Source organism: Euprymna scolopes, chromosome 32, assembly GCF_053919585.1.
Source record: "Euprymna scolopes isolate OS-2025 chromosome 32, ASM5391958v1, whole genome shotgun sequence".
In the NCBI taxonomy this organism is placed as follows: domain Eukaryota; kingdom Metazoa; phylum Mollusca; class Cephalopoda; order Sepiida; family Sepiolidae; genus Euprymna; species Euprymna scolopes.
Window position 1 is genome coordinate 37945486 of NC_136513.1, and position 27908 is coordinate 37973393.

General features: G+C 36.0%; 1 long non-coding RNA gene across 2 annotated transcripts in view; it reads right to left on the reverse strand.

Annotated features, from left to right (window-relative positions):
* Positions 1-27065, reverse strand: part of LOC145256267 (uncharacterized) — a 43673-nt gene extending 16608 nt beyond the window's left edge. The window contains exons 1-3 of one of the 2 annotated variants that reach the window (XR_013863949.1): positions 22977-27065; positions 5831-5872; positions 4015-4104 (exon numbers count right to left, since the gene is read on the reverse strand). This is a non-coding gene — a long non-coding RNA (uncharacterized LOC145256267). Of the gene's footprint in view, positions 1-4014; positions 4105-5830; positions 7101-22976 lie in introns of those variants that run through there. The other variant, XR_013863948.1, reaches the window with a different exon arrangement.
* Between the last annotated feature and the right edge of the window lie 843 nt (positions 27066-27908).

Here is a 27908-nt window from a genome sequence, read left to right on the forward strand (position 1 = left end):
CGGTATTTCAAAAGATTCATCTGGACGTCGTGGGAAGATTTCGTATGTGGCTTGCGTCGGTGGAATAAGTTAGTCAAAGACAAGAACAACAACGAGACTCTTCCAGCCCCTAAAGAAGACTTCCCAGCAGGTTCTGAACTCCTCCGGAAAGAGTGGCTAGCACTCAATAGGGTGTGAGGGATGGTTTCTAAAATACCTAACAACTTGCACTAATGGGGTTGCGTACAATACGCTTGACGCCTCTGTGGTGCTGACGTGCAGACTATCGCACACCTCATCGCAGACTGTCCCCAAAGCGAGGTGTTCTCCGATGCGAACCTGAGGGATGCCTTGGACACTGTTGGACGATGGACTTCGAGATGGAGTGAAGCGAAACACAATGAATATGATAACAGCTTCTTACAATTGATATTATTATTAGTATTAGTACGGCATAATCACGTTGACACACCAGTTCCCGTCATATAGTCAGTTATAAATTGGGTGACCATTTAGGAATTCCAGGTGCTGCATGTGCTGTGTGCTTATCTCTACATTGTCTCCGGTCAGGTTTGGGCTTCTCATTCTTACTAGACTCACGCAGTGCCGATTCAGGAGTGGTGTCGCTTGGGATTGCACAACCCTTGCCTAAGAATTACATGCGCAACTACCCTCACACGGGTGACCATTGTCCCTTGAGACTGAACGGAGTAGAAGTAATATTAGTAGTTATATCATTATTTTTTTTCATATTTATTATTAGTCGCTTGTGTCAAAACAGGCAACATTAAAACACATGGAAACATAGAATATGGCTGGGTTGGGCGGTTTTCCACAAAAACAGCAACATTCTAAAATGAATGCCAATAACCGTTAAAGTAAAAACTTATTGAATTTATCTTCTCCCAGTAGCTTTATATGGCCTTGATTGTATCACATGGGCTAAACAATTAGCCAATTGCTTTGAAGTGTTTCAAAATCACATAATGCATTTCATTACGGGACGTCGTCTGATAGAAAAAAATCTACCCTCCATCACACTACTTTTTTACCCCTCTATATCCAAATTTACAATCAGCACAAGTTTCATTCATTTTTAATTTTTTTTCCCTTAGATCAGATCGTCTTTAGTAAGAAAACACATTTGATTTGCATACCGACTCTAGAAGTGTAAGCCATTTTGAGTTTCAGAACAGTTTCAGATGGTTCGCTGTTACACACAAGTCCTGGGAGGTGACTTGTTTGTAGTAGACAGTTCCACAGAACAAAATATTCTTACCGTGTCGAATACAGTTCCATTCGGGTATACCAGTTTTGATTTATTGGGACTAAAGTTTATATTTGCACCTTGTTTTGTGGCAGCTTGTATAGAAAATATATTTTGTTTAAATTTTGGGATTAGAAGAGCGTTTTCTAGAATACAGAAACAGTTCACCTTTATTGTTCTTTAGCGAGATTTTCGCATTGCCTCTTTTAAAAAAGATATCATTGACTCGACTCCCGTCAGCTAGTTCTACAAAATGATTTTGTGGCTTAAAGTTGGGATCAAAATTGATAAAATCAGATACCTTTATAATCACATGTGCCGTGGCCCCACAATCGACAAGAAAATTATAATTGTTTGTTGAAGCATCAAATGTACACGAATATAAAAATGTATGTTCGCTAACAGTCGCCATTTTGAGTCCTGTATCTACATTGGAAACTCTTGTGATTAGGTCGTCCACAATTATAGCAAATAATTTTTGTACTTTTCTTAGGAAAAAAATTGCTTTTGGTAAAGTTGCGTTTTTTATTCCTGGCATGGGTATAATTCGATTTTGGTACTTTTATGTGTGTATTTTTAAATTTCATGACATTCGGGGATTCGTTTTTTTCTGTGATCATTTTTTTCAGTTTCTTCGTAACTTCTGAGTGCTACCTTGAATTGGCTAAAAGTCATGGGTTTTTCTTTCTGGGTTATCCTTTCGATAAATAATGCTCTCTCAATATGTTTAATGCTTTGCAGCCGTCGTCCAGGGCTTCTCTCATTACCAGTGATAGACTTCGGTCATCTAAACACTGTATTAATTCCGCAAAGACATCATAGATAATCATTACATAGATCTAGTTAAAACTTACCAAAAACTTGATCCAGAACACATGTTCGTTCATCACTTGCGAAGTTGACAAGCAATTATTCTACGGGTTTGGAGATCGCTTTTAAAATATATTTATTAATTTCAGCAGCACTTTTGAAACATATTAAGGTAATGATTATGATATGTCGGATTTTGGGATCAAATACAGTAAAACATTTGAGATAATTTTCTATGAAATCACAAAGTTCCAACAATTAACTAAAACTTTATGTAGAACACCTTAAAACAACAGTTCTTTTTCTTTTGGGCGGCTCGCCATAAAAGAGCCGTTTTGAGAGCCTTACGTTAGGCATGCGGAATATACGACCTGTCCAACGAAAATGGCACTGCTGCAAGAATGTCTACTAACGGGAAGTTTGACCGGGCTTAAACCTCTATGCATTGTATCTTGTCTTGCCGCTTGATTTTCAATAGTCTGCAGAGGCAGGTCATCTGGAAATGTTTCAGTTTCTTGACATGCTTGGCATATATCTTCCAAGTTCTATAAACTTGAAATTTGATCTACAGTCGAATTCCTCTACGCTACCACACAAGAGTTCGGAGACGTTCAAACGTTGTGTTAGCCTTGGCTATCCTGTAGTACACCTTACGCAAGTAAACGCAAACAACGCGTATGTATTACCGTTCACAAGCAAGAATTGGCTTAAATAGGACAAAAGCATGAAGTACGTGCAATATTGTTCGACACATTGGTTGGCATTATCTAAGAATTGAAAGATGATACCAACTCATATTGGTCTACTCCGATGAATTTTTATTGAATGTGGGTCTCTTCTGTATAGTGGAAATCCATTTAATATTGATATATGGTCAGTAGAATTGATACATCGATAGTTGAAAATCTTCTTAGCATATAGTATAATAAATGAACGAATGAATCGTTGATTATACGAGGTGCTTTCAATAAGTTTTCAGACTTTTTATAAAGTTTTTTTTTAAATAGTTGTAGACACTTGAACATTCAGTATTTCATTGCTATGCATGTTATCAGATGACTGGCCAATTTTTATGATTTCAAGTTCAAATGAACAGTTACAGCAGTAATTAGAATACACCGTGATTGTCACAGCTGGTGAATTTACAAAAATGCAATAGACGTGAGTACATTTTAGAAGAACGATATGTAATAAAACCCTGTTTTAAACTTGGGAAAAATGTTACATAAACATATGGAATGCTTCGGACTGTTTTTGGACCATCTTGCATGAATCGAGCATCAGTTTTTTGAATGGCATAAGGGATTCAAAGAAGGCAGGGCGTCTGTGAAGGATGCTGAGAGGTGTGAGAGGAGTAAAAAAATCAGAAGACCAGAGTTGATGGGCCAAATAAAGAATTTCATGAATAAGGGCCGTCGTGTGTCTATAGACAACAAGAGCACTGTTTGATGCCAGTGTGGGAACTGTACACACAATTATTCGTGAAGAACTGAAGATGTGGAAGATTTTTGTGAAGTCTGTTCCAAAGGTGCTCCGAGAAGATCAGAAAGATAGACATTGCCATGGGCATCAAGACAATTTCTCGCTCCCCCTATTCTTCAGACATTGCTCCCTGTGACTTTTAGTTATTCCCAAAGCCCAAGGAAAACCTCAAAGCCCGTCATTATGAGACAACTGAGGAGGTGAAAGAGGCTATGACGAGGGTCATTGACACACTCACACAAGAGGACTTCCAGAGGTTGTTGGACCGGTACAACAGGTACATTGCTGTCGGAGAAAATTACTTCAAAGAGGCCTAGAGTTTCATGTATGTACTATCAATAAAAGTGTCCATGCGAAAAAGCGTCTGGAAATTTATTCAAGGCACTTCGTATCATAACAAAAAAAAACAACATAAAATTTACAAACAAACGGAAGAATACAAACATATATCTAAGAAAAATAAAAATACAACTTACGCTTCCTGAGTCCACAATATTGAGTTTATGTATGTGCAAATTACACCAGCATCTGCTATTGAGCTGTTTTACTTCTTCTTTAATATTCATCTAATAAGAAATAATGATAATAATTATAATAATGAAATAATAGTGTAAATCATTAAAAGAAAACGTATGAAAATGACTGAGCCGTGTGCGAGATGACGTCATGGCAAGGAAAAAGGAAACAGATTATACTAAAAAAGAATGTGTACGTAAACCGATGATCACGACAGAGACATGTGGGTTATGCCACAGACAAGACGAGAAGTCGCGCGTGACCGGAGAAGAAGGAATAATAGTCTTGTTGGTAAAACTTATAAGAACGAGTTGAATTCCTTTCCTTTGCCTTTCTTATGTTCCTTTCCACGGAGCCTACAACGCGTTGTGTCCCTACTTACGGACGACCATGTTACACCAAATGAGATAAATTAGTAAGTATTAATAAATACTCAGAAAGTAATATTGTGCTACATAGTTCAATACAAATAATGAAATCACATTTTAAGAGACAACCTTTAATTTGCTCCTTCAGTCCAGCACCTCTTGGCAGGCAATATTCTTTTTTGCTGTTTCTTTCGAATGTTCCCTTTGTTACGTAACCGTTTGCTGACTTCTTTCTTCCGTGAAAAACCGCTGCACGTCGAAATTACTATTAGTTTCTTTTCTCACGCTATTATAACAATGATCCTATTATTATGATATTCGAAAACGAGGCTACATCAAAACAAGATCACTCTCATATTCTTGTCCAGTGTTGGCAGGTGGGACTTTTATAAAGAAAAATTTAGCGAAGTTAGCTTTTTTGGAGCATTTTGTCCCTCAAAAATTGTATTTTGACTTTTGTAAAGCGTAACGTATGGACTAACTAAGGAATGAATTAAACAGAATAAACAGGCTCCTTCTTCAGTCTTGGACAGACAATAGATACCCACGAGGGGTTTCCTGCACGTGAAATTTTTGTGGCAGGAGGTGCACAATCTCCAACCACACATGAGACGACATTGTTAAATACCAGTGGCAAGTGAAGTACAGGACGACTAGAAACAAATGCCGAGATAAGTGGAGAGCGCATACAGCACTTAGAATTCACAAATGGTCACCCATTTGATACTAACCAGGCTCAACGTTGCTTAACTTCGGTGATCTGAGAAGAACGCGATTATGCCGTATATAAATAAACGGAATAACAACTCGAAATTGATATCAGAGTTGGTTGATGATTTCAGCCGGTGAACGTTTTTTTTTTCTCTCGTCAAATTCCTCGCCGTGCATCATTCTCCCTCATATTGCCAAATCGTTACCACCATCGACAATAAAGATTTACTATATTTTTATACAGTGTGGCCAAGTTAAAAGTAGTCCGATCTTTCCAAACTTTCTTACACCAACTGACACCACATGAAGAAAAAAAATGTAATTCTTTTCCCAACAAGATGGAGCTACATGCCACATGTTTTACAGATTACTGACACGAGTTCATGACATATTTACGGAAGAGAGAACAATAAGCAAAGGGTTACGGCCACCACGTTCCCCGGACTTCATTCAATCCCGACAACGTCGGGTCTGCCTGCTAGTTAGTCCATATTGAGACATAGATTAAAATATTGATGGAAATAGTCAAGTTTTAGAGAGCGGGGAAGGGGGGGGGTGATATCGCTGGAAATCTTCTGGAAGGTTGGATTTAATTTGTAACATTTAAAAAAAACTTTGATAACATGCGTATACTTGTTTTCAATTATCTCGTAAAGAAGCAAAAAAAAAAAAAAAAAAAGAAAAAAGACCAGCTTACCAATAACCAGTGAGGCATGTCTGGATATATTCCCCATGAAATCTAAAAAATAAAAATAATATGATGAGCTAAATAAAAGTAATTACGGATTACAATAGAAAAATCCGAGCATGAAAAGTAATATGGTTAAGCTTAAACATGGAAAAGTAAAGAACTAGTTGTTAAAACTGGGAAAGAAAAAGACAAGATATTCTAGTAAAAAATATAATAAATTTATAACTTAAGACATTGCAGCATTATGTTTATTTCTATGCTTTTTAATGAAGACATGTCAGAAACAAGGAAATTTTCAAAGTTAAAGATTAAGAAATTAATGTTCTACACATTTGGCAGAGAGAAGTTTTATCACTAATTTATATTTGCACTAGCAGGCCACCCGGCATTGCCAGGTCGTAAAACATGCTTAAATATGATATTTTTATTAATTCAGATTTCGTATTTATCACCAATTCATATTTGCACTGGCAGGCCACCCGGCATTGCCAGGTCATAAAACACGCTTAAATATGATATTTTTATTAATGCAGATTTCGTATTTATTATTATACTAGCGGGGGTACCCGGCGTTGCCCGGGTGTTTGGAGATGTGTGTTGGTGGTGTTAAAAAAAAAGTTGGCCGGGTGTTTGGAGGTGTAAAAGAAAAAAAAGTTTAGTAGAAAGGTAGGCTTGAACCCTGAACCTTTGACGCGAAGGTGGAAAGGAAATGGAAAAAAAACCTGCGACCAAACCATCTCGACGACGGGATCAGATGAATTGATAAATGTGTTAAGTTGACGTTTATAAACCGAAATTAGCAGGTGCGACAACGTCAAGTTGCGTGATGTTTGACCTAGTTTTGCGCTGGAAGCCAGTTTCTGTTTTCCCCGCTACGAGGCGACCTAAAAGTTTCTCGAAAATAGCTTGTAAAAGTCGTGTAAATTAAAACGAAGTAAAAGAAAAAAAAACACAAAATAACTAACGTAAGGCAAACGAACGATGTTAAATGCAAAAATCTGAAAAACAAAACAAAAAAGAAAACAGAAAAACGAACGTTAAAACTTATCTGAAAAATAAAGCGGGGAGGGTACCCAGCGTTGACATAGTGTTTGGAAAGGGTGGTGTTGTTAATGAAAACCTAAGAATAAGCGAAGTAAAAATGAAAACAGAAAGCGGGGGGTATCGGGAGCGGGGGGTAACCAAAACATCGAAAAAAAAACACAAAAAAACTAACGTAAGGCAAACGAACGATGTTAAATGTAAAACATCAAAAAAAAAAAAAACAGAAAACAAAATAAGACTGAAATTTAACAAAGAGCAAATTGGAATCCTGGAAAAATCGTGGATTACAATAGAAAAATGCGAGCATGAAAAGTAATATGGTCAAGTTTAAACATGGAAAAGTAAATACTAGTTGTTAAAACTGAAAAAGAAAAGGACAGGATAATCTAGTGAAAAATGTAATAAATTCATAACTTCAAATATTGCAGAATTAAGAATTGATTATATAATGTTATAAATTGAATTAAAAAATCCTAATGCTGCAATATTTTAAGTTATGAATTTATTATATTTTTCACTAGAATATCTTGTCGTTTTCTTTTCCAGTTTTAATAACTAGTCTTTTACTTTTCCATGTTTAAGCTTGACCATATTACTTTTCATACTCGCATTTTTCTATTGTAATCCATGATTTTTCCAGGATTCCAATTTGCTCTTTTTTAAATTTCAGTCTTATTTCTTCTGTTCCAATAAACACATGTGTAATAACGATGTACGACACTCGTCTGCTTTCAATAAAATCTCCCAATTATCTCCCTTTCACGCTTCATTCTCTCCGTTTCACGTGTTACTTCTCTTTCCGCGACAACAGTGAATTAGTAGCAACCGTAGTTTCTGAAGCGACGTGGTTGCTATGGAAACCAGTCATAAAAAGTGTCGCTCACCTCCTTGGATATTTTTACGATTTTGAACACCAGAAAATCCATCATAACTTTTATTTTACTGATAGAAAATTAAAAATTATTTTTCATAATATAGGGGAGAAGGTAATCTATAAACTGCAATAATTGTTTGAAATTTGGTCGAAATTTGAGCGGTGAAGCTTTAAAGCAGTTCGAAATGACTAAAACTGCCACTTTACCATATATTAAAACATTACCGTGTTTAAATTATAAAATAATCGGATAAAGGAAAAATTTTAAGCAAAAAAAGCCAAACTGCTTAAAAAAAAGCTAGTGCTTCTACACTATCAGAACAAAATTTTGTAGTCGATAAATGGAGTTTTCAGATAAAAAACGTGTTTGAATGATAATGGAAATTAAAAGCAACATCTACGGATTGAAAAATTAGTGACAATGATTATTTTCTGAAACACGATACATTAATCGCATGATTTGGACTCATTCGACTACTGTTCTTATTTTAAGTGTCATTTTCATCACGTTTCGGTCGATGTAACCTCCGACCTTCTTCAGGTGTTTCTTGTCGAACTGGGGAATGTTTCTCTCGAACTCGGGAATGTAGACGGAATTTCGAACGAAACCCTTTATTTACTTGACGGGTGTAGCATGCTCTTGTCCCGTCATCCATGACTTGATAGAAGTTCTAAGTAATTAGCAAGTGCATTTTTCGGTCGCTCACACTAAGAATTGAACCTTCAACCGTCAGTAGAATATCACTTTTACAATTGATTTTTCAAGCACTCTAAGACTGATGACAAAACCCGCACCCAAGAATATCTGGACATAGCCTATAAGGAAGACGGAATTTAAGGAGGGGGAGGGGTTAAATCTCGCCAAATACAGAAATTGGAAAATCTGAAAGTTAAGGACGTAAGATTCCATGTCCACCATTCACTAATAATAACAAAAGTAAACATCAGCTAACTCCCCCTGAGGAACCAGTGCTAAACGAAGATCTTAACTTCGCCCAACATCAAGTGGATTCCATATTAGATATGATAACTCAAATAGACGAGGCAGTCTTGAATAAACCCAAGACACAAGCATATGAATTAAGATGGAAAATGAGACACGCACTCTAGAATTCAAAGCCTCCAAAACCTAACTCCTCAAAGGAAGAAGTATTGGCAACTAAGTCACTGCGCAGTGACAATGCTACCAGCAGATAAAGACATAGCTATCGTGTTGAGGGATGGATCAGAATATTCCAGAAATTGGCAGATTTGATAGAATTTCGTGTCTACTGTAAAGTGAAAAAGAATCCGACTACGAAAACGGATAGGTAGCTGTCATAGATCCTCAATAAGAACAAAGACCTAATCGTCATCGGCTCCCGCTCGTGTCTGAGTATTTGGTCCTGTCGCTTGTCACCAGTCTCCTATCTTTGGGACTAGCCTGGGTGCCCAGCGTTTCCCGGGTGTTTAGAGGTGTGTGTTGGGCAAACAAAAAAACAGTGGTAATAGGCAGACAGGCTCGAACCCGTACCACGAAGGGGAAAAAAGTGAAAAAAAAAACAAAAAAACTGACGTCTTTGCCGTTGCGTCCATTGCAAAACCGGAAGTGATGAAGGTTTAAATTAATGCTAGTCAATTGAAAAGAGAGGATGACTTTCGAAAATATCGGTGAAAAAGGCGACCCTCCCTGTAGAAAGTGCCTCTGTCGAAAGTTTTGGCCAGACATGCATCATACATTTAAACAGACAAGTGAGATTTATATTATAGTTTAGCCTGGGTGCCCGGCGTTGCCCGGTATTTGCAGGTGTGTGTTGAGCAAACAAAAAAGTGGTAGCAGGCAGGCAGGCTCGAACCCGTGCCACGAAGGCGGAAAAAAAGTGAAAGAAAATCTGACGTCTTAGCCGATGTTTCCATGAGGCGACCAGCAATCAAAACCGTTGAAATTAACCGAAGTCAGTCCAACGGTGACGATGACTTGCTAAAATATCGGCGAAAAAAATCGACCCCTTCTTATACAAAACGGCCGAGTTTAGGCCGAAGAAATTAATGTTTTTGACCAATTTTTCGATATCTGTCGTCCAAGACGTAAAGCTTCAAAATGATAGCGATCTTGTCAGGATCCGTCGCCTCTGTCGAAAGTTTTTGCAAGACATACAAACATACACACATACATACATACATTTAAACAGACAGGTGAGATTTATATTATAGACTCAACGGGGTACTAGGCGTTGCCCGGATGTTTGAAGGTGTGTGTTGAGAAAAAAAAGTTGTAGTAGACAGACTCGAATCCATACCGCGAAGGAGGAAATGAAAGTGGAAAAAAGTTACCGCCGAACCGGAAGTGCCGAAGGTTTAAATTAAAGCTAGTTAATCAAAAAGAGGCGATGACTTTCGAAAATATCTGCCCATTGTAGGATACTTCTGTCAAAGGAGACATTTATTTTTATGCGTAACTTCTACATATAGCATTCTTCACATCATATCGACTGAGTTATGGTTATTAGTATATCACATTAAATTAAATCATTTTAAATAATTAACTCGATTATATTGCCTATTCAATAGCCTTGTTAATACTGTACTATTTAAAAATATAATTTTAAATGTAATTATTTAGCTTATTTTCATTTCAATTTATATTTTATTTAACTTAAATTTACTTATTATTATTGTAAATCTGAAATCTTTTAATTTTCAAGCCAGAAAATCAAGGGGAGTAAATGTGATAATTTAATTCTTTGAGCACGTTATTAAATATTTTCTATAATAGATTTGTTTTCATTTCAAAATATTCTTCTAAGTTGAATTATTATTTTTATTTTTAATTCGGAGGTAATTTTCTTCTCTTATTCTTAATTTTTAAGTAGCCTTTTGGTACTCATGCAGAGAGTGAACTCAAAGTCCACCCGGCTTTCTCCGGAACATGACGCCAACAGCGGGAGTAAACCAAGCGTTGCTGAGGAAATTCAGCCGAGCGCCACCGATGAAAGCATAACAAGAAAAGAAAACCTACCTTAAATTTTAGATTTTATTAACTGTAAAGAAAAATTTATAATATTTTTTGTTTTGTTTTGTTTATTTTAGATAAATAATGTTAAAGATTTTTGGGTCAATGTCAAGTTTCTTTCCAACTCCTCAAAAAACTTTAAGATTACGACTTTTACAGGTTTTCGGTGGTGCTGAAAACGAATATCACATTTAAATTTGGGGCTTGATATGAAGAAATTACTTTTTCAAAAAGTGGGGGATCATTGTCCTATATAAATTTAACGTAAAATGAGCACCCACATTCTGGCCACCTAATAATTTCTTCATATCATAAAACAAATTTAACTGTGATTTTCGTTTTTAGCACCCCGGAAAACCGGCGCTGTTATTATTTTTTTTTTTTAATTTAGAGATTCGTTCATTTTTTTATAAATTAGGACGCTACTAGTGCCGTCAGTAAGCTTACACGAGCGTTTTTTTTAGGTTGGTATTCAATTATAGAACTTGTATAGATTTTAACAGGTGCTTCTGTAGTTTAATTAACCGTTTTTCCGTAAGTAACGTGCCGACATTAACCATTAAACCATTAAAGCAGAATCGTTTAATATTTCACATTATGGGGCTCCAAAACCCCCCAATGTAAACAGAATTTTTGTGAAATATTTAACTGAATATTAAGCACCTGTTAACAACTATACAAGTTGTATAATGAAAAAAAGAGTATGTTTTTGCAAACTTACTGACAGCATAATTAGCGTCCTAAATTATGAGATGAAAAAATGAACGAATTTTAGTAAAAAAAAAAAACAGCGCCGGTTTTCGGAGATGCTGAAAACAAATATCAGTTAAATTTGTTTTAATATAAAGAAATTACTAGGTGGCCAGAAGGTGGGTGCTCATTTTACGTTAGATTTATATAGGAAAGGGATCTCCCAGTTTTTGAAAAAATTTCTTCATATCATGAAAACTACTTATCTGACCCAAATTTAAATGTGATATTCGTTTTCAGCGCCACCAAAAACCTTTAAAAATGTTTTTTGAGGAGTTGGAAAGAAACTTGACATTGACCGATTTTTTTGTCCGAGAAAAGGTTCACCTGGTAAGTCAAATAAATACTTTTTTTTTGTAAAGTTTTTTTTTCAAGAAACATTGAACAAAAATTATTTCGTTGTTTTTTGGGGTGCTATTTTTATTTGTTTTATTTTTCTCAAGGAAAAACCTGAAAACTAGAAAAATTGAAACAAAACTGGGTGGGATAGATTTTTTTTCTTTTTTTTTTTCATATTAAAACAGATATTGATGTTGTTTCCTCAGACAGTTGTTGTGTGTGTGCGTAAATCGTATTCCGCATTCGCGCTGGAGGTCTTTCTGTGTTGCTCGCTCAAATGCCCACAATGGCAATTGCAGGTATAGACTTGGCAAAAAAAATGTCCCAGTCCAAACGATGTAAAGGTTCGGCATGTGGTAGCCTGACACCTCCAGGCACAGCCATCGCTTACCTTTCCTTGTCAACATCATGCACAAGATTTCGTCCGTGCCAGTAAATTTTTTTCTTAACAAAAGTCGAGGACTTCAGTTGGTGTTTCCAGCTGATCACTTGAGGCTGTAAAATTCATTTTTTTTTGTTGTTTTTCTGACGTTAAAGTACGAAATGGTATGCTTTTTTTTACGAATTTATTTTCTTTTCTTTCTCTTCCAAATTGTCGTCTGCTGCTTTGAATTTTCAACTCGCATGAACGTGCGTCGCGTTGAAAATTATCGCGCTACATTGTCACAGGTTCAGCTTTATGTTTCGTCAAACAGCTTAATTTTCTCGGCGACGCTCGGCTTACTTCGGCTGTTGATGTCATGTTCCGGAGAAAGCTGGGCGTGCCGCGTGTGCTGAGTTACGTCTGGATCACTCGCTGCATGAGTATCAACCTTTTTTATTTGTTATTGTTGAGTTATCCGGGGGGGGTATTTTCACTGTATTTAGTAGTTTTACGCCGATATAATTCATCCTTCTGTTTATAATTTTTATTTTTGATTAAAAAAAACTTACAGCCATTGAAATATAAGTGGTGTGTTTGCCATACTTATAGGTAAATGTGCACTGAACAGATAGCATAATAATTAAAGTTAAATTCAAATTTTGATGTACTTTTAATTTAAACGTGAAAAAGAACCAATTGGGATGCTGAAAACGTACGCAGTAAAACAATACGTTGTAAAATGCTCTTATGGTTGTCAACGGGTTAATGTAGATTTATCTGTAAGAAAATTGCGTTAAAATAACTTAAACGTAATACGGAAATGAACGATGTAAAAAAAATGCAGAAAGTATTAACAATTTTTATTTGGATAATTTAAACGCAAAAAAAAACAATTGGGACGCTGAAAACGTACACAGTAAAACAATACGTGCACAACGGGTTAACGTTGATTTATTTGTAAGAAAATTGTGACAGTATAGTTGTAATACAGAATAGTTGCAAAACATCCCCACCCTTCCCATGTTAAATAATAATTTCTAAATAATAGCGTTAATATTTTAGTGCGCAGATCAAATTCTGCAAAAGTAGCGATTTATATTTATTTGCTTACGCTGTTATGGGTTTATATTTATGTACGCATACGCAATCGGAAGTTGTAAACCGAATGTTGGGGCACAATACCCGTTACAAGATCATTTGAGTTTTATAATTATATAGATTTAATATAAAATATATTTTTTTACCATATATGATATCACATACATCGCTATGGAATAATTATTACTATAAATCGGTATTTTTTTTTTTTTTAGTTTACCGACCCCTCGGCATTCACCTTTGAATTGTTCACTTTTTAAGGTTTTGAGGGACGCCGAGAACGAATATTGTATTTATTTCTTGTGCAAACGAATAGTTATTCATATTTGAAGACATTCAATATCCAACGTAATCACTACAGTTTGGCAAGCAAGATGGCCGCCAGTACATTTACTAAAAAACACCCAAAAGAGCCAAACAAGCCAAAAAAATGACCACAGGCCTCCTTTCACTTTCTCATGATTGGACAAATAATTATTTTTATGATAAAAAAAGACATTTATTTTCGTTTTTTTGTTACAAACCGATTTTTTCTTCTGACACCAAATATACCGTTTGCATGGTATGAACTCCTGGATCCTGAGATTTTTTAAAAGAAATGTTAGTTTCAATAAAGTGGGGGATCATTTTTCTATGATAATTTAACCTAACATGAGCACCCACGCGTTGATCTACCCCCAAAAACATTTTGGTTAAATAAACATTGGGGCGGTGGGGGGAAGTCGACGGAGGCCGGGGGGATGGTGGGGTGTTGTTGTAATTGTACTATTTAAAAATGTTTCCTGTGAAGGTGTGTTTTGCCATGAGCATAAATAAAAGTCAAGGTCAGACGTTTAAAACCACTGGCGTAGATCTAACATCAGACTGCTTCAGTCACGGTATGTTCTACGTCTCCATCAGCCGGACAGGTAGTTCAGAAAAACTCTACATTCTGGCTCCAAATCAAAGAAGCAGAAATTTAGTTTACCACGAGGCTCTTCAATGAAAAGTTCTACAAAAGGATATGATGAAAAACTGATCTGATCGGATTGTGGTATGTTTTCAGTATTCAATGTGTTAGATAAGATTTTTTTTTTACATTTTCACCCCAAACAACGCACATTCCCATTTTCGTGTAGGGGGCTACTATCAGGGGCAACAACTACTGGAGCACTATGTTATGATATGAACAGCAAGATGTCGGTTCACGTTACACTTGAACTTCTGTATATCAGTACAGTTGGGGAAGCAGGGACCTGGAATGGAATTCCAGAGTCTAGCGGTTCTGAGGAAGAAACTACTGGAGTAGAAAGATCTTTTACATCTAGGGATCTCTACTGTGTGGGGGTGAGATTTTACTGCCTCTTGAGTTTGTCGAGGGTGTCAACGTCGTGGGGGCACAAGTGTCTACAGTTCGCCAGAGCATTCACCATTAAAATACTTGTAGAACAGGCAGAGGGATGCAACATTTCGTCGATGTACCACCAGTTGGAAACAGCAGCCAGGAACTGTCAATCAGGTACCCTCAACCCATCAGAAGAAGGTCAACCCAATCTAATTGCACAGGCATGTGTGGTACTCAAGCACTCCCAAGTGCCTAGTTTTGAGGGGTGGGATGTGTTGGGAGATGGAAAAACGGCGTTCATTGCCATAGACAAGAAACAAGATCTACCACTAAGTTTTTTGCCGAATCACTGTGATAGTGTTTCTGCGCCTGACTAATAGGCAAAGAAGGAGTATGGAAGCCGGGCGATAGACAGAGACTATCTACTCCTTAAGCAATTTAGGTTTGCAGACCGGTAATTTATTTGAGTCACCAGCTCTAGGAAGGTTGTCATTCAAAACTGGAGAGGCCTCCCTCCCCTTAGATTTAGTTTCAGAGTTTTCCTTCTCCTAGACGGGTGATCTGGGAAGATCTACTAGGTCCATCAGCCCTGAGAAGGTTTGCTACGCGCGGCTGGGTCCTAATCCAGGTATTTCTGCGACCCCGCGTGGTTAGTTAATGTTACAGGGTTAGTTTGTAGAGGTTATGTATCTAATGAATAGTTACACCCCTCAAAGTGATTTAGGGGCATTGCTATTTCATTGTTACTAAGAAGAAAAAAAACTCAAGCAATTATGTGAGCAGGCTTGTTAGAAAGGCGTTAGTGCGGATTAAGATTCTACCTTTGGATTTTTCCATTTTTTAAAACTTTATATGTAAGTTTAGGTACAGGATAACGTTATAGTGTGAGTAGGTATTAGGAATTGAGCTAAGAATTTTGCCCAGTTACTGTATATTTTAGATTTAGGAGGGTTAAGATGTAGGTGCAGTACAGTAAGGGTATAACTGGAGGTACATTTTAAGTCATGGCGTATTCCGTGTGTATAATTAAGTAAATAGATATTTGGGCAAGTTTTCAGTAGATGCGAATAGATAGAAGTTGTGTTAGTGTGTTTCTACTATTGAAGGGAGATAATTTCAGTTTTCATTTAAGAGTCATCGAGCGTTTTGCATAACAGGGAGTATCGGATTTGTTTTTGTATTGATCGTTGCAAAGCCATCTAGGAAGAGGCATTGTTATGTAATGAAGATCCCTTTGCATCTGAGTGCATACTTTTGCTGATAAGTACCAAACTGGATAAGAATGAACTCTAATGCATGTCATAGAGGTGGAAATGTATAGATGTTTAGTGATGACTGTTAGGCGGTTAGCATGTTAAAGTTGGGAGCTGAAGGCTAAGGATTCTACTACCAAGGCGTGTGTAATGAAGAGTTTTAGTGGCAGCTAGAGGGGGGGAGCAGATTGTTAGCTTTCAAAGGACGGGGTTATTAACTTAGAGAATACAGTAGAATTTCATTAGGATTTAGAGTTTCAAGTAATCTTTTAGCTTGGGAGAAAAGAAAAAAAACATATTCCCTTCTTTTTCCCTATTTAGCATGCAGGTTAGACATAGACAGTTGTCTTGGAGGTAAAGAGAAACAAATATAACATAGTGATTCGGAATTCGTATTTATAGGAAGTCATTAAGGTCGGGGACAAAACATTGTATCTATACAGAAAATAGTCCTAGTGACGCAGCTAAGATCACTGTAGATTTCAATTACAATTATAGTAAGAGTTATTTATAAGCTATATCCAGTGGTTTGGTACAGATATCAACGGGGCCTATTTATTAATACAAGCGAGCATATGGTAGTTGTAGATAGTATGTATATTACTTAAATAAAGTTCTTCTGACTTCTATGGCAGAAAAAATAAATCCACGTTTGTGCTAATTTCGGAAAATTTATCCTGCCCAAGGTATTTTTATCTCTAACCTTCCTTAGTACAGAGTGTGGAATTAATCATTTATTTAAGCTGGTAGAGAACTTGGTTGGTGTTTTGCTGGGGGAGAATTTAAAACTAAGCAAAGAAAACAAAAAGACAAATGCATATATAAATTATTAAAATGCACATAATTACAAATTACAAAATGAAATAAGAAATTTAAAAGAGAAGAAATAACAAAGTTAGTATTTTCTTAGGATGAGGATGAATTAGGATAACGCTTATCTAGTCATGAGCACCACAGCACTTCCAGTAACACGGATAACTATATTTGGTGGAGGGGTGGAGTTATTTCTTTGACCGGATATTATACGTGTTTTTATCTATTTATATCTTTCGATATACACATCGAGTTGAAATTTACTTCCCTCTTACAACATTCACTTACTGGAAAGGTCCCCACAAATCGCGTACCTAAGTGTAAAAAAAAAATCCTGTGCGATGCGCGGGTATCATTGCTAGTACTTGATATTTCTCGTCCAAAGGGTTGAGCTTCAAAACGATACCGTGAAAATTCATCGCTTCCATCAAAAGCTTTAGGCTGACATACATGCATAATACATACATTTAAACAGACATGTGAGATTTATATTATAAACTAGCCTGGGTGCCCGATGTTGCCTGGGTGTTTGTAGGTGTGTGTTGGGCAAAAAAAAAGTGGTAGTAGGCAGGCTCGAACCCAATATGTGAAAGCGAAAAAATAAGTGGAGATATGTGTAAAAGTGTTGGTTGAGCAACAAAAAGGGGGGGGGGAGCGGTTGTAGACAGGCAGACTCGAATCTGTACGGCGAAGGAAGAAAAGAACGTGAAAAAAGCGTGACGTTTTCGCTGTTGTGCCCAACCGGAAGTAGCGAAGGTTTAAATTGATTTTAGAGTTTTCCTTCTCTTAGCCTTTAACTAACAAAGCACATTTGATAAGGCAGCAGTGGGTTTGGATTTAGAGTTTTCCTTCTCCATATATATACATCAATACGCACACACATACACACACACACACACACACACACATATTTATTCCAGATAGAAAAATATTCAAAAATTAAGAATAATTGAATTTTAACAAGGATTACTATATATATATATATATATATATATATATATATATATATATATATATATAGTAACCCTCCAAAATCTCGATAGGGAGCTAACAAGTGCTACAGTGCCAATAGTGACCTAGAATTGTGGAAGGCAGGGGCGTTCATCTACCTGAAGGAATTATACATATCCGCATATGTAGAAGGACATAATACTACTTGCAAAATACAGGCAGCTTGTACAGCATTGCAGCAAGCTACCACACCTGTCCAGCCTCTGTAAGATTCATAAAGATGGTTTTCCGTTAAGGCCATTATCCAGCGCCCGAGGTTCAACATGGCATTCATTGAGCCGATTCCTGGTATATATAATCATCACAATTATCAGTAAATCGCCATCGTACGTCAAGAATTCAGCTCATTTCATGGAAATAATTAACAATGCTTCCATTAATTCCAACCAGATGGTGATTTTAGATGTTGCGAGTCCGTTCACGAAAGTACCCACTGATGAAACTCTGATAGTGGTACGGGATAAGCTGACTTCTGATGACTCACTGTAGGAACGCACTTGAATCCCAATTGACAATATAATGGAGATGCTGACCGACTGTGTAGGAACTGCTTCGTAATAAGATCTGATATATATCGGGAAGAAGAAGTCTGGCGATGGAATCAGCATTGTCCCCAGTACTGTCGAATTCATGCATGGAATAATTAGAGGAAATGGCATTACGATCAACACCACTAAAGCCAACAATGTGGTTGCGATATGTGGGTGGTACATTCATACTCTGGCCCCATTTGAAAGATGTTCAAACATTACTAAACCATGTGTGAATTTATCCGTCCAACTATACAGCTCACGATGGAAAAAGAAGATAACAAAGGTATCGTTTCTGGTCAGGGGATTATTTTATCTATATACTGAAAGCCAACTTACACAAGACAGTGATTAAACTGAAACCCCCACCATCCATATAATGTAAAGTAAGGAATCGTCTATTGCCTAAAATACTGAACAAAAGAGATACGAAGTAATATATCAAGAGGAGATGGACAGCTTAAGAGAAATCCTCCATCGAAATAATTATCCAGAGAGCATGCCATCAGCTCCAAGAAATCTGGACCCGACACCAAAGAACAGCAATTTTTATACCATACCGTTGTCTGGAAAACTTCAAAGAATAAGTAATTCATATGACACCAGGAAAGTATTCAGAAGCGATTCAACTCTCTGAAAACTGCTTGTGAGAGCCAAGCCCCCTACAGAAAAAAATCATGACTAAGAACTGTGTATATGAAATTATATATAAATGTGAAAAGCTAAACAAAGGTGAGACATGCCGCCTACTAAAATTACGGTTAGAAGAACATCAAAAAGCCGTAGTACGTGGAGACATTGAAAATCAGGTATGGATCACCATATCTGGAGGGAAAAGGGAAACCATCTAGCATTATGGGACAAAGTAATAATTAGAGAAAGAGAAAGAACAGTGCAGAGAAAGTCTCGCAATAAAGACGGAACGTTGATGAACACATAGCTTGGTTTGTTCCTTTTATTTCTCCATTAAAAGTAATTGATTTTTTCCAGCATATATATATATATATATACATACATATATATATATATATATATATATATGTATATATATATATATATATATATATATATATATATATATATATATATATATATATACTGGGAAACAATCAATTACTTAGTAAATCCAGTATAGAATTTTACACGATATGAGAACCGTTAATGAAAAATAATAGGTAATATATACTGTAATTGATAAATAATATATATGCAATAATGTATATATAGTCACATAAATAATAATGATTAGTAATAAATAGTGATATTTACAAATAGAAATGAAATAAGTTTAAGGCTCCTAACATTCGTACTAGAACTGTCCGCAAGAATCCGTAGCGCAGTGGTTAGAGTACTTTGAAAATCAATTGTAAAATCAAGGTTCAATTCTCAGTGTGGGCGACCGAAAAATACAATTGCTAGTTACTTAGGACCTCTATCCAGTCATGGCTGACGAAAAAAAGAGCATGGTACCCTCGTGAAATAACTAAAGGATTCCATCCGAAATTTCGTCCAAATTCCCGAGTTCCACAAAATACATCTGAAGAAGGCCGAAGGTTACTTCGACCAAACTGGCAGGTGCTCGTCTGAACTCCAATCTCTGGCCCCCCTTCGCCAATCTTTCACGAAAAACACTCGTCTAGCTGAATCCACTGTGAAAAATTTCCCCCACTCTATATCTGTGCCTAAATCAAAACGCGGATTCCATGAACAAAGCTTCTTTCTTAGAGCTGCACACCTGTGGAACTCTGTTCCGTCTGCCTGCTTCCCACCGTACTACAACTTGGATGTGTTCAAGTCCAACGTTAACAAATTCCTAATGAACCGCCCCCTTAAGTAAACACTTCATCAAATCTCCACACTAACGTAATGTACTTGCAATAACCCTTATCCCTGAGTGGCTTCCGAGCCTTGATAGGTGGTGATCAAAAAAAATGATGATGTAAAAAAAACAAAAAAAAACTGTTATCAAAATGACGCTCAAGATGAGAACAGTAGTCTGATGACTCCAAATAATACTAATAACTAATCCTCGTCTGAAAAAGTTAAAAATATGATACGTTAAGAGTTGCAATGAACTATTTTGCATTACAAAACCTATAGAACCCACAATACTCTTCTTGAGACAAAGTTGGCCAAGAGGAAGTTTGATGCTCAACAATTCAATTCGTGCATCTAGTCGAGTTAATACACATGTATTCTATATAGCACCGAGGGGAATTGATTAACAACGACCATTCAAACGGGCATCCGACAAAACAAAAGTTAGACGACGGACGTGTATTGCCTGTTTTATCTCAGCTCGAGATGGATGGAAAAGATGCGGCCAGTCTTTCGGACTTTGTATGAATGTCAGTTCGAAGAGGATAGCTACACAAACAGTTTTATCATTTCTTGTCTGTTCATTAGCGCCGATAAAGTTCTCTGTATTTACATATCTAAATAACTGTTTCTTTCGTTTCGTCTTCCTCGAATAAAGGGGGTGGGGAGAGGCAATTACAACAGCACATCAGACAGACAAGCAATAAACGGATGAATATAAGCTGCTTGACTCCAGCTTAAGAAATGGGGAGAAGATACGCCCGTATTTTGGGTATTTCTATTTGGCGCCACACGATGAGCGTAGCGGTACACAATTTTTAAATAAAAGCAATGATCCGTATTATTTAAATTTTTCGAACCATTGTTCCTATCTTAATGATTCGGTCGATGTAACCTCCGACCTTCTTCAGATGTGTCTTGTCGAACTCTGAAATCTTTCTGTCGAACAAGAGAATCTGCATCGAATTTCGAAAGGAAACCTTTTACTTAAGCAACGGTGTAGTGTGCTCTCTTTCCATCAGTGGCGGTCCTTAGTAAATCACAATCGTATTTTTTGCGATTGGTGTAGAAGATAGTGCCATACTTTGAGTATATCTATTTGGCGACACACGGCGAACATATTTGTAAACGATCTATCCATATCTATCTATATATCTATAAACGTGAACGTGTCTGTATCTGTCTGTGTGTCCGTCATTGTACATTTCCATACGCAATAACTCCGTCAATTTTAAGTCTACAGACTCGAAATTTGATATACAGTGTACTGAGTTTGGGAAAATCGATGTGATTAGTTTTCGGTCAGAAGGTTGGCGATTAAGGGGTCAAAGTTTAACGATTTGATCTTTGAGAACTCTTCCAAACTCTTCCGACAATTTTGTGTCTAAATACTTGAAATTTTAGATATAGGTGTATTGAACATGGATCTAACTTAATAATGTGATTTGAGCTCAAAACAATAAATTTTAAGGTATCATAATAGGGGTCAAAATTAAAAAAAATGAACGCTTTTTTTATTGTTCAGCATACACCTCCAAATACCCGAGCAACGCCGGACACCCATGCTAGTATATCTATAAAGTGAACATGTCTGTGTATCTGTCTGTCTGTGTATCTGCGTGTCTGTCTGTATGTGTACATTTCCATACGCAATAACTCTGTCAATTTTTAGTCTACAGACTCGAAATTTGATATACAGGGTACTGAGATCTGGGAATATCTACGTGATCGGTTTTCGGCCAGAAATTTGGCGATTAAGAGGTCAAAGTTCAACGATTTTACCAAACTCCTCCGACAATTTTGGGTCTAAACACTTGAAATTTTAGATATAGGTGTCTTGGACATGGATCTAACTTAATAACTTTATTTGAGCCCAAAACAATAAAGTTTAAGGAGTTATAATAGGGGTCAAAATTAAAAAAATTGACCGCTTTTTTCTTTATTTTTCTGCTCAACATTCACCTCCAAATACTCGGCCAACGCCGGGCACCCAAGCTAGTACATATATATAAAAGTGAATTTGTCTGTGTGTGTGTCTGTGTGTGTACATTTCCCTACGCAATAACTTTGCCAATTTTTAGTCTACAGGCTCGAAATTTGATATGCAGGGTACTGAGATTTGGGAAAATCTTTGTGATCGGTTTTCAGCCAGTAATTTGGCTGTTAAGGGGTTAAAGTTCAACGATTGTACCTTTGAGAACTCTACCAAACTCCTCCGACAATTTTGGATCTAAACACTTGAAATTTTAGATATAGGTTCCTTGGACATGGATCAAACTTAATACCTTCATTTGAGCCCCCACCCCAAATAAATGTTAAGGGGTCATAATAGGTGTCAAATTAAAAAAAATTGACTGCTATTTTTTTTTTTTTTTGCTCAACATACACATCCAAACACCCGGGAAACGCCGGGCAGAAATGCTAGTATATCTATAAAAGTGAAATTGTCTGTGTGTGTATATTTCCCTCCCAAACTACTCTGTCAATTTTCAGTCTACAGTCTCGAGATTTGACATAAGGGGTATTGAGATTGGGGAATACCTTTTTAATCGGGTTTCGGCCAGAAATTTGGCTGTCAAGGCGTCAAAGTTCAACGATTTGATATTTGAAAACTCTACCAAACTTCTCCGCCAATTTGGGTTTCAACACTTGAAATTTTAGATATAAGTTACTTGGACATGGATCAAACTTTTTAACTTGATTTGAGTCAAGAACAATAAATGTTAAGGGGTCAAAATTGAGGTGAAAGTTTTAAAATATTGGAAAGCTTTATATATATATATATATATATATATATATATATATATATATATATATATGCACATGAAGTTATTAACAGTACACAGGGCCCGAGCAAAGCCGGGCTTAACTGCTAGTTTTTAATAAAAGCAACAATTTGTATATAGCTTATAGCAAAAGTAATTATTAAAATATTAACTTACCTTTACATTTTCATCCTAAATAAAAATGAAAAACACCAATATTATTTCAGAGTAACGAGAGTTTAAGATACAGTCTTAATAATTCAAAATCAATATGTACAGTTTCTGAAATGAAGGTTAGTCAAAATTCGCATTTTTATACATCACTAGCTGTACCCTGCCACGCATTGCTGTGGCTCAAATTGGCGCAATGGAAAAAAGTTCCAAAATGAGAAAAAGCATGTTTCTTATACGTTTAATTTTCCATTTTGCATGGGTACACAGTTTTTGTTGTTCCATTTTCTTAGCTGATATAGAGATTTTCCGGTTTGGTGACTCTTGAATACGTTACATAAATTGTTCATGTGAAAAAACAGTCAGTGTGTAACTGTAAGGCCCACAATTGTAAAGATTGTTTCCTGTGCTTTGTTGATGGTTATTGCAAATGACAATAAAATTGGAAAGTGCAATTTCCTAAAGTGTAATGATGTATCCGGTTGAATCATAGGAATGCATGGAATGAAGATATATTCATCTGTGAAAGGTCCTGACGCAGTGGCATCCCTGGCAAATATAGCTGTTGGATAATTAACCACTTTATCTGCTTTCACAACATTGTCGATGGATTTGTATTTGACTACCTCACTTGGAATTTTACATTGAATAATAGCGTTAAGTTCATGGGCATCTTTGTATTGACCTGCAAGAATAGCTCATTCACTCAGTCAAATGGAATTCTTATAATTTGAATATCTGCAAAAACCTTTTAAACTAACTATTCTTTTGATGAAATAAAATTACAGAAATTACAGAAGTTAAAAGTCAAAGAATTTTGCCCTTAACTCTGATCAGCTGGCACCTTTTCGTACCCAATTTCCCACAAGTGATGCAAAAGTTTTTGTGCGGATCGAACAGTCTGCAACTGTACATGCATATTTTGAGTTAAGTTTAAGGTCTTCACATGGAACAAAAAAGTAGTGTATTTGAGGTAAGCATTTATTTCATCTGCTGGTGTTGATTGAAGAATAACAGGTAACATTTGTCTGAAATCTCCTGCAAGCAATATTACTGCATTCCCAAATGGTCTGACATTGCCATGCAAATCTTGCAAGGCTCGACCAAGAGCCTCAAGTGATTTTTTGCGTACCATTGTGCATTCATTCTAAACAATAAGTTTGCATTTCTGCAATATTTTTCCCCATATTTGATGTTTTGGATCTTTTGGAGATGTCGAACATGAGATTTTTGAAAAATTAAATGTTTTAAAGTACAATAAATAATTCTTCTACTTGGCAGCAAGGTCGCAGGTATTCCTCAGGCAGCAAGGGCTAAGGCTATGTCATTTTGTTACCAAATGGCTGCCAAAATCAATTTAATTAGAAAGGTTTTACCAGTTACTTCTGGTGCTGTTCAAGGTAGCAGTAATTTCCAAATAACTTCTATTCTCACAGTCAGTAAATTAGGTGACTAAAATAGGATTTATCCATGTTTTGACAATGCCTTATTCACTGTAATTAATTTAGGAGACTAAAATAGGATGAGGGATAGAGATGGACAGATAGAGAGGAAGATATATAGATAGAAAAGAGAAAGTGAGAGGAAAATAGAGAAAGAGAAGGAGATAGAAAGATAAAGGGATTGATAGATAAACAGAGAGAGGGGGAGAGTTAGAAACAGAGAGGGATCAGACAGAGGAAAGATGAGAGATAGAGGGAGTTAGAGAGAGAAAGGAGCTCAAAGAGAGATGGAGGGGGTGATATAGAGAAAAAGATAGAGAAAGATAGGGAAAGGGAGAGATGGATAGAGAGAGATATTAAGAGAGGAAGAGAGAGGGGGGAGAAACAGAAGGTGAACTACACTTCACCGTTTTTTTCCTCTTCAGTAGAGAAGAAATCTTTCGAGACTGAGGCAATTTTAATGTTTTGTTATTGTCCAGAGTACCCCTTTTTTGGGGGGGGGCTAGATTTTTCTCACATTAGAAACCGACCGGGTTATCTGTACTTTCACTTAACAAATTAATAAAAGAAAAACATATTGTAAAATTTGAATTTAATATGAAAATACTATTTTTAAAAATAGCACAATAACATAAGTGCATAAGTGCCACTTTAGGTACTCCTTGGGCGTTGAGTTCCATGGCGACCAGCATAATTATTTAATGGTTGCTCCCTTAGCCCCCCCTAGTCAAGGCTAATGCATGCGCACGTAACATTTTTTTATTTACTGACGTTGACTTAGTAACTAAACGATTTATTGATAATTTCGTAACCCTTAAACGCATGCCGGAAGATTTAAATTGGTTCATTATTGTTGTAATGAAAAAAAAAAGTTTCATTCAACACAAAACCAAAAACACATATTAATGATAAATGATTTATTATTCTATTCATTGAAATTTACTAATTTTTAAACAAAAAATTAAAAAAAAGTTAATAAAAAAAATAGTTGCTTATGTGCGCATAAAAAACTTGTTTTTTTGTTTGTTTTTTAGATTAGGTCCACCTTATAATCACCCCCAACCTCCTCATCTTAAGAACAGCTTCCGGAATAAACACCACTTTTGGATGGGGGTGGGCTATTTGCAAAATTTAACTGATATTTGTTGTCAGCATACCCACCCGAAAATACTATTTAAAAAAAGGAGGGGTTCAGTGCCCGTGGCAGAGAAGTAGATTTATTTATCAATAAAAGTTGCGGAGAAGTAAATTTATTTATCAATAAAAGTCGTCATTTAAAAAAGAAAATTGTGGAGGTGGACCTAAATGTATATATTTACCCCAAAAATTATCCCGAAGTTTATTACAAAAACGTTTTGTTTTCGCACTATTCAACAATTTGTTCATCCGCGCATGTAAATTAAAAAATATTTATAAAAGTGAGAAGTTACACTGTGCAACAAATTTGAATTGAAAAAAAAAGTACAAGAAATATAAGACCTGTTTAGGTGTAAGAAAAGTATGCTGATTCCAAATCTGACATTTATTTCTCTGGATTAGGTACCATTTTCATGTACTTTATTATTAATTATTTTGAATTCACCAGTTTAAACAACATTTGTCCTCTTAACTCTCTTGTGTAGAGTGTCATCATCCTTTTTTAAATTCCAGCAGTAGTCTGCCAATATACCAGTGTTCCATTTTCCTTTAAAACGTTTTTCTATTAAAGAAATATCTTGATGGAACCTTTCGCGATGTTCATCACTCACATAGCCAAGATTCTCAGCAAAAAAATCCAAATGAGAGTGGAGCACATGAACTTTTAGAGACATGTTACATCCCATATCATGAAAATGATGCAATAGATCATTCACAGCTTGCACATAGTCTTCTGAACGATGTTTTCCCAGGAAGTTATCACAAACTTTCTTGAATGACTCAAAGGCACATTTTTCTTTTCTCGTGAGATGTGTGTTAAAAGTTTCATCAAGAACAATTTTTCGAATTTGGGGACCTATGAAGATACCTTCTTTTATTTTAGCTCGACTTAATGAAGGAAACTTTTCTGCAAGATATGCAAATGCCAAGGAATCCTTGTCTAGTGCTTTCACAAACTGCTTGAACAAACCGATTTTAATATGCAAAGGTGGTAAATGGATTCTATTACTTTGCAGAAGTGGTTTGTGTTTGATGTTATGTTTTCCTTGCTCAATTTCATCTCTAGCAGGCCAGTGCTTGCGTACAGCATTATGTTTTTACTTTTGAAAAAATTAGCCCTTGGTCTAGAAAATATTATGCTAACCAAGCTAGCTCTGTCATCTAGCTCTCTTAAATCTGGAAAAATAGCTCATTTCGGCTGGCTTTAGCAAATAAATGATTCAAATAAATGATTTAACAAATAATGTACATAATATGTGTATATTAAACTGTGTTTTTCTCTTAAGCATAATATGTGACTGCAAAGTCGTCAGTAACCCATTTTTGACGTTTTTACTGACATTTACGACTGTGGCAATTTTGCACAAATTATACCTAATTCAACAAAAAGAAAGCCAGAAATAAAATTTCCACGTTACTAGGTATACAAAAATTGCTGCAGATATCCTGTACATTTTTTAGTGTTGCACAGTGTTATCAGTAAATGATTTAGTTTTTTTAAAAAATGTATTTATTTATTTTTTTACATTAGGTCCACCTCCACAAATGTTAAGAACGGCTTTCAGAATAAACACCCTCAACCTCTCCATGTTAACAACGGATTTCGGAATAAACACCATTTGGGGGGGGGATATTTAAAAAAAAGTCGATAAAAGTCGTCATTTAAAAAGAAATTTAAAATCAAATGTTTGTAAAAGTGAGAAATTATTAATAAATGTTTAGTAACATTTTTCGGGGCTAATGCAGAGAGTGGTCCGCGCTATTTTTAAAATCGTATTTCCAAGTTTAATTAAAGTTTTATGATATGTTTTTTTTTATTCAATTGCAAGGTTAAAGTACAGAATAGGTACAAAACACCCTGCCTTCCCCATGTTAAGAATGGCTTTTTAAATAATAACGTTATTATTTCAGCATGGATCACTCTCTGCGTGAGTACCCATTTTTCTTTCAATATTCATAAAAAGTAAAACTTTTTTCAAAATAAATAAATAAATGTTTGTAAATGTGACAAATAATCGTTTAGTTACGGCAACGTCAGTAAATAAAATATGTTACGTGCGGGGTGGGGGGAGCGACTATTGTTTTTTTCTGCTGGTCGCCATGGAATTCAACGCCCAAGGAGTACCAAAATGTAATTTTTTTTGTCAAATAAATAAATTTCAAGCAATTTTTGCAATAAATAATAGATAACAACTTAGTTAATTTTACGACTCGCCCCAGCATATTATAAACACCCTAACTTCCCCATGTTAAAACAGCTTTCGGAATGAACACCCCCAACCTCCCCATATTAAGAACGGCTTTCGAGGTTTATGGAAGGGCGTTTTTTTTGCTAACATGGGGAGGTTAGGGTGTTTAT